Consider the following 12,321-nt stretch of genomic DNA (forward strand, 5'->3'; position numbering starts at 1 on the left):
TTTAAGGTCATGTCCGGTAACGAGTATACACGATGTGGGAACTTCTTATCTTGGGCGTTCAGTCCTCCCGAATTTAGGAAACTAAAATATATTGTCGAATCAGTTGCATCACTGTCCTCATTCTCGGGGATCGTGATTCACACGAACACATTACAGTTATAAACAAAATGACACAGTAACCCGCATCACATGACCCGGATGTGTTCAATGACCGGGCATGACCCGTGAACGGCCTCAATTGTGACGTAGATAAACAGTTACATAAGAGTAGAACGAGAATAGGGGAGATAATTCAAGTTATATAGTAATCGGGCACCTGACTGTATAATTACTGAAATTCGATAAATCCTGTTTGATTATTCTGGGATTTTCATGCTTTTCTATCAATTTATGTAAGTATAAAGACAATGCATTCTAAATTAAATGATCGACATTCCGGGGAAAAGATGACACGGCGAAGTAACAACCCTAACCCTTTCTGAATATTTCTGGTGTTGACAACTGATCTGCCCACGAAAATTAGTTCCCACACTACGTTATCTCCTATTTCTTGCGTAAAAAAATTGAAATTAGAGTTCTACTAATTTTTCAGATATGATAGCCGTTTAAGAAGATATTTTTCACTAAAGTGTATTTATTTAGGTCAAACACGTGTGGTATTTTTAGGACATATTTTTGTTGTTATAGATGTTTTTCGATGTCTGTCATTTCAGAAAGTTGACAGTACAATAAAATTAAGCATGTACTTTCATTTTATTTTGTCAGTCAAATGGTAGTTTTTTTAAGGCTTTTTTGTTTTAGTTACTGTGTATGTCAATACAAAAATATATTAAAATGCATAAATGTATTTTTCTTTCAACTGGATTATCAATGTTAAGAGAACAAATGAACTTACCAGTGGATGATGGTTTGAGATCTCTGTCGCCATAAACGTGCACAGCATTACTTTATTGCATCTTAAACAAGATCTTTCTGGAAGCTTGTATTTGAAGCCCAAGTTTGCACTTGACTACCCTAGAATCCCTTTCCTTTATTGCACAATTTTTTCTTTTCAAATTCTTCAAAACTTATTCAAGTTCTTCTTTAAAGTCAAACTTACATGTAGCATCTAAGATGATTTTTTTCAACGTTTCTGCTTCCATTTTGATCACCAATGACCAAACTATATGAACAAAATATACAAGAGTGAAGTTCACCAAAAGTGAAGATACCAAACCCCATAAGCATTTTAGTCACTAAAAGGTTATGGATGAAAAGCTTACTTTTAGATAATAATATCTTTTTCATTTTATTAAGGACCTGCAAAATAGCAAAGCCTTAATAAATTGGCTATTTTGGTGGAGATGGTAAAATAGCTCCTAGGAGGCTATTTTGCTAGAGCAGGTAAAATAGTCTCTAGGAAGCTATTTTGCCGGAGTGGCCAAAATAGCCACTGCCTTAAAATATCTACTTTCAGCTTATTTATTTAAGAAAAAAAGATACATTTCCCTGTCAAAATATCTTATCTCAAAATAATTCATATTAATTCATAGCTTGATAATAAATCAAACTTTAATTCATGAACATTTCTTTGTTTCCAAGTGATAATTGCAGGTACACTTACATGTAAATCACAGGTAATTTCAATATGTTTTTCACCTGGTTGACAGGTGGTCAGTAAACAACCTTAATTACTAAAACAATCCTCTTGTTACCAGGGAGACTATAAAGTGGCTTGAAAGAAAGTATAAAACAATAAATGTTTTTAAAATCCTTTCATATACCAGACAAAATTCTTCTGTTTATAGGAAATGGAACATTTGCCAGGGATGTACTTTGTATACTGGTCAAGGAATAGTTCTTGGCAGCAAATAATTCTCACCAACTGATTTTTCATCCTCACCTGTGAAACAAGTTCACGCCAAAAATTTAAGACAGATGTCTATTAGATTGCTGATATTTTGCTTTCAAAAATGAGCTATCATACAACAATTTTCATTGAGGAATAAGATTTTTGTTGAGCAAGTTATCGAGAATTGCATCTGTCTTCAAAATGGTGATACAAATGTATCTTCTCTCTGACTAGTATTTCTTATGACATCTTCTATGTACCCGATGGTTATCATTGAATCTTTAAAAAAGACCTGACAGGCAGGAAAATTATTTTTTATATTTTTTTATTTGATAAAATATGATGAAATTTAATCAGTTTGATTATCTCCTTATTTTCCTGATAGTAGCAGTTTGTAATTTCTATTTGACAATGTAAGTAACTGAAATAAGATTTAACATTAATAAGGCATTACATTTTTTAGCCAAAAAAAGAACCATGTAGAACAACTTTTCATTTTATTTGTTTGAAAATGATGGTTTAGGGGAAACTAACAATAGTTTTTTGTTTGGCCTAAGACCCTATTGGAACTTCTGCACCATTGATTAAGACACTAGTAAAAACATTCATTCATCATATTGTCTCTACTTAATCTTTAAAATTGTAATAATGTAATCATATTTTAATAATGTAATCATATTTTAACAAAAAAATTATATTGTAGATGTAGATATCTATTTGCAAAATAAAAGAATTATTAAAAGTCACTTCGCAGTAAATAGTTTAGTACACATAAACAAAAAAATCACCCATTTTTGAAACCATTGTTTACATGTTCCTATCCAGTTGACTAGTATTGACCATTATTAACCAACTACCCAAAATACGTTAAAATATGTCTAAAACTGACCAATTGATATGAATTCAAACCGGGCATCTATACGGGGCCAATATGGATCAAACCAGGGCCAATACGGCCTCATAACTTCCGGCCGTTTGACACCGCCGTTTTGAATTAGATATTATCACTTCATTATCCTGCAGGATTATTTATGCATATGTGCCTAAACATGTAATTAACCAAACAAATAAAACACTAAAAATAAGGTAAGGAAACTTGATTTTGATTTGGCATATCATTCAAATACAATCACAAGCTCTAAGGAGCTTCAGACCAAATATAAAAACATACATTTTTAACACACCTTTCTTAAAAAGAGATTAAGTGATACTGTGTCTAGCCCCTAACACAGGTTTTATGGTTTCAACACCAGATTCATGGTTTTTTCGAACACTGGTGTTGGTTAATTTATGGTCATATCTTGAGAAAAATGTTGGGTAGCATACATGTAAGTAAATTGTTCTGATTTGGATGACTATTTAGCATGTTTAGTTAATCTATGTAATACGAGCATATGGTGCGAAAATGATCATGCTATAAGTGGTGTCTTGTTTACAGAGGTAAAAGTACCATTTTTTCAATCATTTGTAAAAAACAAATGTAGACAAAACAAATTTCACTCATTTTTTGCTCTTTTATTTTGAAATGGTCATTCATGAACCTCATATACGTATTGGGTACTCCTTTTTTCATTTAGTCTGCAGAGATCTCTATATTCACATATTTGCAAAGTTATGAATTATTAATTTAACACAAGTTTATACGGTTTTACTTTCTTGCCTTGACGATTGCAATGGTAACATTTTGATATACCAAAATTTGGTAAATTTGAAGCATCATTTTTTTTCTTAAAATGCCCATGTATGATGTGCAATTTGTTCAGTAAAGACTTAGAAGCAACAGTCTCGCAAGAACAAAAAAAATCAACTTCTGTGATCATTCCTGAATTTATTTTGTAACTTATTATTATTTTTGTTACAAAAATGTTCTGTTAGGATTGAATGTTTCGTAACCATTCCAAAATTTCTTACCTGAAAAAAAGAAGTGAATAAAAATTGAAGCTCTCAACCTTTTGTGATTGTTACAGAAAGCACATGCTTGCTTAGTTTAGTAAGGGACAGATAACTTAAGTTGCGAGAGGTGGTCTTAGTCTTTTGCAAAATAAATATTTTGGCATTTAATATGTTTAAGTAAAAAACTATGATGTACAATGTATGAAATTATAATGTATTCCTCAATGATAAGTGGAATGGAAATCATCTTCTTTGAGATCAGTGAAGAAAAAACCTGTTCTGTTGTATGCATCAAAACATTGAAGAATCGTTCACAGATCAGTGCATCTCTGTACATTTCCATGTGTCTCCATACATCTACATGTGTTATGTGTTTCTATACATTTCCATGTGTCTCCATACATCTCCATGCATCTCTATACATCTCCATGTGTCTCTATACATTTCCATGCATCTCCATACATCTCCATGTGTCTCCATACATCTCCATGTGCCTTCTTACATTTTCAAGTGTTTCCATGCTCAGTGGTCTAGCTAGTTTTTGAAAATAGAGGGGCGTAGGGAAGAGGGCACTTAAATGTGTAGCATGTTTTTTTTTTAATCAAAAAGGGACATTGATCTTAGTTTTTTTAAGATTTATGTTTGCATTACGGCAGAAATATCTTCCTTCATTTTTTTCTTTTCTTGTATGTTTGTATCCTTATTACATACCTGCCCACTTTTGAAAATGAAAGTAGGACAATGTGTGAATGGACAATGTTGCATCATATTTTGCAAACTGAATAAGGTTTACTGCATTAATATATGCATGACACCCTTATTGTATTATAAAAGTTTCTCAATTGAATTGACCTAATGCCTTGTGTAAATATATACTTGTAGAAGTACATGTATATTAACTAGAATTGAATTACTAAAGTTCAGTTTTTAGTGGAGTCCGAGTTGGTCATTTACTTTTGTTACTTAGTATGTATGATTTTAGTTACTTTATGTTCTTTGTTGTGTATGTTTGTTTTCCATGTCGGGTCTTTGTCCTTGGATTACCACTATAACCTTGGTTCCCTTGATTACTCTTTCAAAGTTAACCTCCATTAATCAGTTGTGATCCTACAGGATTCTCATCTGTAAAGATTGACATGTGGATGATTTTGAACATTGTTTATAGAGATATTCTGCATTTCATTTCTAACTGTGTTTCTGCTGATTATGGGTTAGTTATTCTGTACATTTATGACACATTATAAGGTGAAATGTTGCATGAAATATAACAAATATTTGATGTTGCTCCAATTGAATTTCAAAGTCATACATAATTAAGAGAACTATTATTTCCTATAACTATTGCAATCAGAACTTTTGGAAAATATCTTGTACATATCACCCATGCAAAATAGCTTATATTTTGCATTATAGAAAAATGATGGAAATTGTCTCCCTTGGGTTTCTGATTTTATTGACTGCATTTTGATATGTTAACTTAGGTAAATACTAACTAGTTGATGTTTCAATTTTTTTTGCATTTTCACATAGCACTTCAGGCAAGCTGAGCAAATAAAAACAACAAATTTTCATGAAAATTGCTTGAAGCCTTTAGAAGTCATTTTGCAAGTATTGGAAATCCCCCCTTTTTTTATGAACAAAGTCCAAAAAACAAAAAGGAAAAATCAGAAATTCAAAACAATTGAAGAATCAATAGTATTACTGTAATGGGTGCAACCACTACTGAGTTATAGTCCCAAAACTGTGAAAACCCCCTTTCTTATGAACAACCCAACCCAAGAAAAAGGATCACAAGACAAGAATGTGTATTAGATTGTCAAAGAGTGGAACACCCTAAATAGCAGGCAGTGAACAATTAAAACCTTAGGTTTATATTAAATTTCATCAAAATTAGAAAAACTGATCACTGCTTCCCTCAGAAAAATTAATCATTTAGGATATCCCATAAGTGATTTAGGCATTCAGATGGGAAAGCAAAATAGGAATTGCACAATGGAATCATGTAATTAAAAATCTGTGAAAATTTCATTGAATTCCATTCAGCAGTTTCAGAGGAGTTGCAGATTAGAAGAAAGTCCATTCTTGGTTGACAAATGATAAAGTCCATATTTTGTATCAGGAAACCCCAAAGGCATTCAGATAGAAAAAACATATGATGTGCACAATGACATCATGTAGTAAAGAATCTGTGGAATTTTCATCAAATTCAATTCAGCGGTTTCAGAGGAGTTATGGATAAAAAGTGGGTACCCCCTTGGGCGACAAATGACAGTCTTAAGTTGCATCAGGAAACTCCAAAAGTCATTCAATTGAAAAACAAAATGGAAGGTGCACAATGGCATTATGTTATAGGATTCTGTGAAAGTTTCATCAAATTCCATTCAGTAGATTCAAAGGAGTTGAGGATGAATCTAAATTATCTCCAGTCACAAGTATATTCAAACACTAAATGTCTTCATACACATCTCCATATATTTACAAGATGTGTGGCAGCAGGAGATCTAGGTTGGTGATTCTGGGGAGGGAGGGGGCAGACCTCACCAAACAAAAAAAAAACATGCTAGTGTAGGGGGTATAAAAATGAAAATTAAAGACATGGCAAAGATCATTAGACTCTTTTTGTAACATGACTCAAATTTGACTTTCTTAAACATGCTAAAATAAATTAAATGTAAGGAAGGTTAATGTAAAAGTGAGAAAAAAAGATGATACAATACCTTCTCTCTGTCTGGAATTTCCAGGAACATTTGTGGAAAATCATAGGAAAGACCAACATTGTTGACTGTAAAATACAGAACAGACTGATTGATTATATCCTTTGAATTTCATGCAGTTTTGGACAAAGACTTTTTTTTGCATCTTTTGATTTTCGTATAGTGATTGATTGATTATTGTTGGGGTTTAATGTCCAAGCAGCAATATTTCCTTATAGTGAACATTGGCCTGTACAATCCTATGTAACAGTCCGAATATCATCCATGCAAAATATCTTATATTTTGCATTTTAGAAAAATTATGGAAATTGTTTTCCTTTGGTTTTTGATCTTGTTGACTGCATATTGCTATGTTAATTTATGTAAATATTTAAACATATTGATATTATTTAGTACTTTTCACTTTTCCACAGTTTCAAAATATTAAGCATTTTCTAGACAATAAGGATTAGGATTCAGACTTATTAATTGCTAGATATACTTTTTACATGTTTGTCCAGGGATGTGATAATCTCATTTGAGCAAAGTGTTTGATGCCAATGGTCAATTAACTGGTTTTAACAGATTTTTTACGTAGGTGTCAAGATTATAATTAAATTTCATAAAGCTGCTAATTTCTAAATGGTAACATAACTATCTTTTTATAATTTATTGGTATTTAGTTAATCCCAGTTGTCAGGGATAAGAAAGGAGAGTTCAGTTTTAGCCTTTGAACAGGCAACATGTATTTTGCCAATGAATGTCATATAAGGATTGCAGCATAAACATGTTCTCACAGTTTTCCCATATTTCTGGACTTGTACATATAGATATTTGTTAATTAATTTGTACGTAGTATTAAACTATTATTAACTATTACTGGTTATGTGTCTGATCAAAGAAACTTACTACATTAAACTATTCACCATGAGCTAGATTCCCCCATCGACCTTTAAGGACTAATCTGACCCAGGATGAGGAGGCACAAACTTAATCAAATAGGCACCAGCCCTGCATCATGCCCCTCATCCGGCGGACACAGAACTTTGCCCCGGTCAGATACTGTTGAAGATATAGTAATGTTTTTAAAATATTGAAATTATAAGGGAGGTAATTGACATTTTGAATAAACTGACACGTGCAACATGCAATTGTTTACAACCATGGTTCTACAAAATTTGGACTTAATAACTGAAAAATTTTTGTGATATTAATTGTGCAGTAGAAATTAATTATTAACCAGTGATTGGCTGTCCATAAAATGGTGATAGGTCCAATAGGGACACATTTTCTATTTGTCAATCATCATCTGGTAACCTTGATCAGCTGATTTATGACCGATAATCACTTGAGGTTTACCTGAGGTCTAATTAGGACAGGATTTAGGTAATGAAAATGACACTTCTTAATTGGCTTGGAGTACTGATAATTTATAAACTTGAGTATAATATTAAAGGGACATTCTGTTAATTGTAAATGGGCACTAAGGGGCAATTCAATAGGGGCAGAGGGGCGTGGATGTGATAGGGACAGGGTGCGGCACCCCTCCATTTTGCCCTTGCTAGGACACTGAATGCATCTCTATGCATTTCAATGTGTCTCTAACTTCTCCTTGCGTCTCCGCCAATTTCCACTTGTCAATGCATTATGTATTATAATATGTTGTGTTAGGTATATTATGTGGCTTTCAGGCATGATTTTCTGCCATTAGATAAAAGAATCCTGATCCTGTTTCAAATCTGATTTTACCATGATTTTTCTTATGCTGTACACAGTATATTTGTTTCTGATTGTGCAGGCTTGTACTTCTTGCCATCTTTGTCCTGTGGAAAGAAAACATTAAACCTGAACCATAGTGTAGAATACTATATGTACATGAACTCTAATAAAAACATAATTTCAGTTTGATTTTCATTGGCTGCTTGTTTTTTGTCCAATATGTCAATATTTAATTTTTGTTGAGATTAACTTCAAAAAAACAATTTACTATTGATAAAAATGGAATCAATTATTAAAAGTTTTGAAAACTTATCACATCTAGGCCATGTTATTATCAATTTAAATTTGTATTTACAGACCAATGTAAGTGGTAGGCAGGTCCAATAAAACAATAAAAAAAAAATCATCATTTAGTAGAAATGAAATGTTGATACTGAGGAAAGTCCAGTACAGTACATTTCAAACGCTAGTTATCTAGAGTTATTCCCCTTTCCCCAATTTTTGTATGCTCTTGGACATGTATCTGTTTCGAATTTTTTATATGAATGCTGATGATTTTTTGGTTAATTGCATAAAATCAGAGTTTTTGAATGCTAGTTAGCTTGTCTTCACTGGCATGGTTTGGTTCTAGAGATTTTTCTAGAAGTGTTGAAAAAAAAATCTGCTTTTTTGGATGTATTTAAGAACAAACTGCATAACTTTTACAAGGACATGTTTATGTTAATAAATTTAATATCTGTTTTTTTTTCAGGTTGGTGGTTGATATGGTGCAGTATCTGTTTACTCTTGTTGTCAGCTATATAAGTGCTTAAAGGTACATGTAAATAAAATATAGGTCAGGCTGCAGTAAATTTGAATATCTACATGTACATACATGTATTCATGTAGTTCTCCAAATTTTACCAGAATCTGTTGTGATATTTGATTTATGTAATACTTAAAAAAAATATATGTACTGTACAGTTACACACAAATTATTTTGGGCATAATTTATTGTGATTGTGTCATTGTTAAACATATTTTCATCTGCTTTAAAGATAACACATTTTTTATCCTCATTCTGAAGTAGGCATACTGTTACACCCTCATTCCTCTGTCTCATTTTATTTTCGCTACAGTTTTTTCAGTAGCTACTTGTCACGGTCACATGATCATATAAGTGTATCATATGGCAGGATTTCAATTCAGGTTTGGGTGACAACAACTTCCTGTTTGAGAGCTCAATTTATGGGGAACACATTTTAGTCCATACATGTATCTCTGCTTATAGTGGCAGAGCCAATGCAGGTGACTAAACATGGAAGAAATAATGAAAAGGAGGAATTCTACATGTGACAAATTTCTGGTTTCCCTTGATTGAACAAGATGGCCAAAGGTTATTTAAGCTTTTGATTGGTGAATTTTCAAAGATCAACTCTTGGAAAACTCAAGACGCCAATATTTTGAAACTTCATAGGTTTGTTGATCTCAATTCTCTCTACATATCATCCACTTCATGTGTGGCTCAGGTGGTTCAGTGGGTGGCAGGAGTGATATCAGTACAAATATAGGACTGCTTTGATTGATAAACATTTTGTTCTACTGAATAAAATGACATGACCACATAATTTCATATTCTCCAGGTGAGCAATTCAGACACATTAGAGGGTCTATTTGATCACCAACACTTATTTATTATTGTAGATCCAGAAAATGGACCAAGGCTAAAAAATAGACGAAAAAACTTAATCAAAATGAGAAGACTCAGTGCTATGTTAAAGGATAGTAGATTTAATATGGTTACTGAAGGGAGATGAAACTAGAATCTAGTATTGAAGTAAATTATATATTTGTTTTATCAAATAGGTAGCAGTGAATTATCAAATATTTTTTGAATTTCAAGGAGGTAGACCTAGGGTAAGGGACACAACTCTTACAAATCATTGGAGCATTTGTATTCAGCATTTTACATCATTCTTATGTAAGCATCCAAGTAACTTTGACAGCTTTCATTCTGTTTCAAAGGAAAGCTTGAAATTGAATATGATACAAACATATCATTGATTTCAAGAGTTATTTCCCTTACCCTAGGTCTGTCTCTGATATTTTGATTTTCACACTTTCTGACCAATGAGGGAAAAAAACTTCTTGTCTTTATAGGAGAGATTCACGATCTCCCATGCTGATTGATCTAAATACTAAGGGGAGATTGGTTGTTGAGTGATTGTGTAGCATTGTCTATAAGATATCATTGGTCGAAAGTGACATTGCGAAGTTTCTTCCATTGTTCTCCCAAAACAACTGGTGGCTTCACAGACTGACGATGTTGGGAGAATTTACAATTGGATTTTTTTTGTTTTGAAAAATCAAAATAAAACAGGATCTATAACTTTAGCTTGTTAAGTGTAAGTGTTTGTAAGAATCAGGCAAAATGGGAAAAATCAGAAACATGCATGTCAAAAACCCACCGATCTGACGATGTAATACCACTCAAGGATACTTTCTCTGATTGAAAAGTCCATTATTAAATCTCTGCATCATTGGTTTTGCCTAGAAATTAAAATTAAAAATAAAAATGAGTTTTTTTTGACAGAGTAAATATCGTCCTTTAAAAGTTCATTTTCAGTGCATTTCAATAAAATTATGACTCATCTTACCAACATAATATGGAAATCATTCTCCTATTTCCTTGATTCTGATGGTGCAAATAGTCAAACTACTCTATCAAAATGATGGGTTTTCTCAAACCGTGTTTCATGTCATTCATAAAAAAGTAAAATTCATTTATTATGCTAGTTTCCAACCCTGTTATTTAGTGAAAAGCTTGGCCAAATATCTGAATAGACTTATAGTATATTTTGGTATTAAATAGAGAACTTAACCCAGACAGAGAAATTTTTTTGAGTTGGTACATCATTAATGTGTCAAGATGACATCACATTTCTATGGAACAATAATTTCTGAAGGAATTTGGAGGTTTGTGGGTTTTTCAGCTCACAGTGCAAAGGACGTGAGCTATTGGCATCACTATGTGTCCGTCATCTGTCGTCGATGGACTTTTTCTAACATCTTCTCCTCTGAAACTACTTGATAGAATGTAAACTTTGCATGAATATTCCTTTAGGGTACTTTTAACAATCCTTATGTGGAGATTTTTGATCTGGCAAAAAACACGACTGCTGTTCCTGAAAATAGACCATAGTGGTCAAAATACAGAATTTTTCATTTCCAACTTTGAAAATCTTCTCCTTTGAAACTACTAGATGGATGGCTACAAAACTTGCCATGATTGTTATTCAGAACATTTAGAACAATCGTGGTTAAAGAGCAAACAAAAGTTTTGATGTCTAACTAAGCACATCTTTTACTGGATTTAAGCAATATCTATATTGATCTGATTATTTTCAGGTACGAATTTGATATAAATCGAACATACAATTTATTTGGAAATAGTAATCAGTTATTGAAAAAAAATCTATATTATGAATAAGATAATCTATTGATTATAAATTGGTAATTGTGAATAACTGAAATATGAATTTCAAAGCTTTACGAAAATTCTTTTAGATTTGACCCATTTATCTTGATGTTCTTTGTCATATTTTGATTATATTCAATCTTTCCAATACTTTTCTTTTGTTAGTGCATTGTTTTTACTATTGTGATGGTTTTATCAGTACAAAATAGATAAAAAATGATAGACATTAAAACTTTGTTTTATATGAGGCCAAGAAAAAAAATTATATGTCTGTTAAGGTTAAATTGGGTAAAAAAATAAGGTAGGTAGCTATAGGTAAAGTAATTTAAATATTTCAAATTATTCTATTTAGACCCTTATGGGAGGATTTTATTTTTACTGTAATAATGCTCAACTACAAAATTGTAGTTTAGTGGCATTTCATAAAAAATACCAATAAAATGTGCTAGGGTAGGCAGAAAAATAGGATATGTAGGGTAACCTTGAACAGACTTATTATTTTCTCATGCCTAAGTGAAGGACATCTTTAGTCATGGTGATTCCTACAGAAAGTTTTCGGAGCGCAAGGGGCCCTGCCCTTATTGTTGGGTCGTGTAGGTGCCCTCTACTACTTTGTCAAATTTTCCAAAATACATATTAATAGTTGCATGTTATGCCTTTAAATTTGCGTCTGTTCTGGAGTGTCCTTTTCAACTGGATTACCCTGATCTTTTTCAAAAACCTGCAGG

At 32.2% G+C, this 12,321-nt stretch overlaps 1 protein-coding gene across 4 annotated transcripts in view; it reads left to right on the plus strand.

Annotated features, from left to right (window-relative positions):
* Positions 1-254: 254 nt before the first annotated feature.
* LOC148610794 (protein cycle-like) overlaps positions 255-12,321 on the plus strand; it is a 74,447-nt gene continuing 62,380 nt past the window's right edge. For 3 of the 4 annotated variants that reach the window (XM_088596166.1, XM_088596167.1, XM_088596168.1), the window contains exons 1-3: positions 255-392; positions 8,888-8,950; positions 9,820-9,952. The gene's annotated coding sequence lies outside the window, so the exon portion shown is untranslated. The remainder of the gene's footprint in view (positions 393-8,887; positions 8,951-9,819; positions 9,953-12,321) is intronic. The other variant, XM_088596169.1, reaches the window with a different exon arrangement.

This window comes from Perna viridis, chromosome 8, assembly GCF_037379345.1.
Source record: "Perna viridis isolate PV_CMFRI_1.1 ecotype Kerala chromosome 8, ASM3737934v1, whole genome shotgun sequence".
NCBI lineage: Eukaryota > Metazoa > Mollusca > Bivalvia > Mytilida > Mytilidae > Perna > Perna viridis.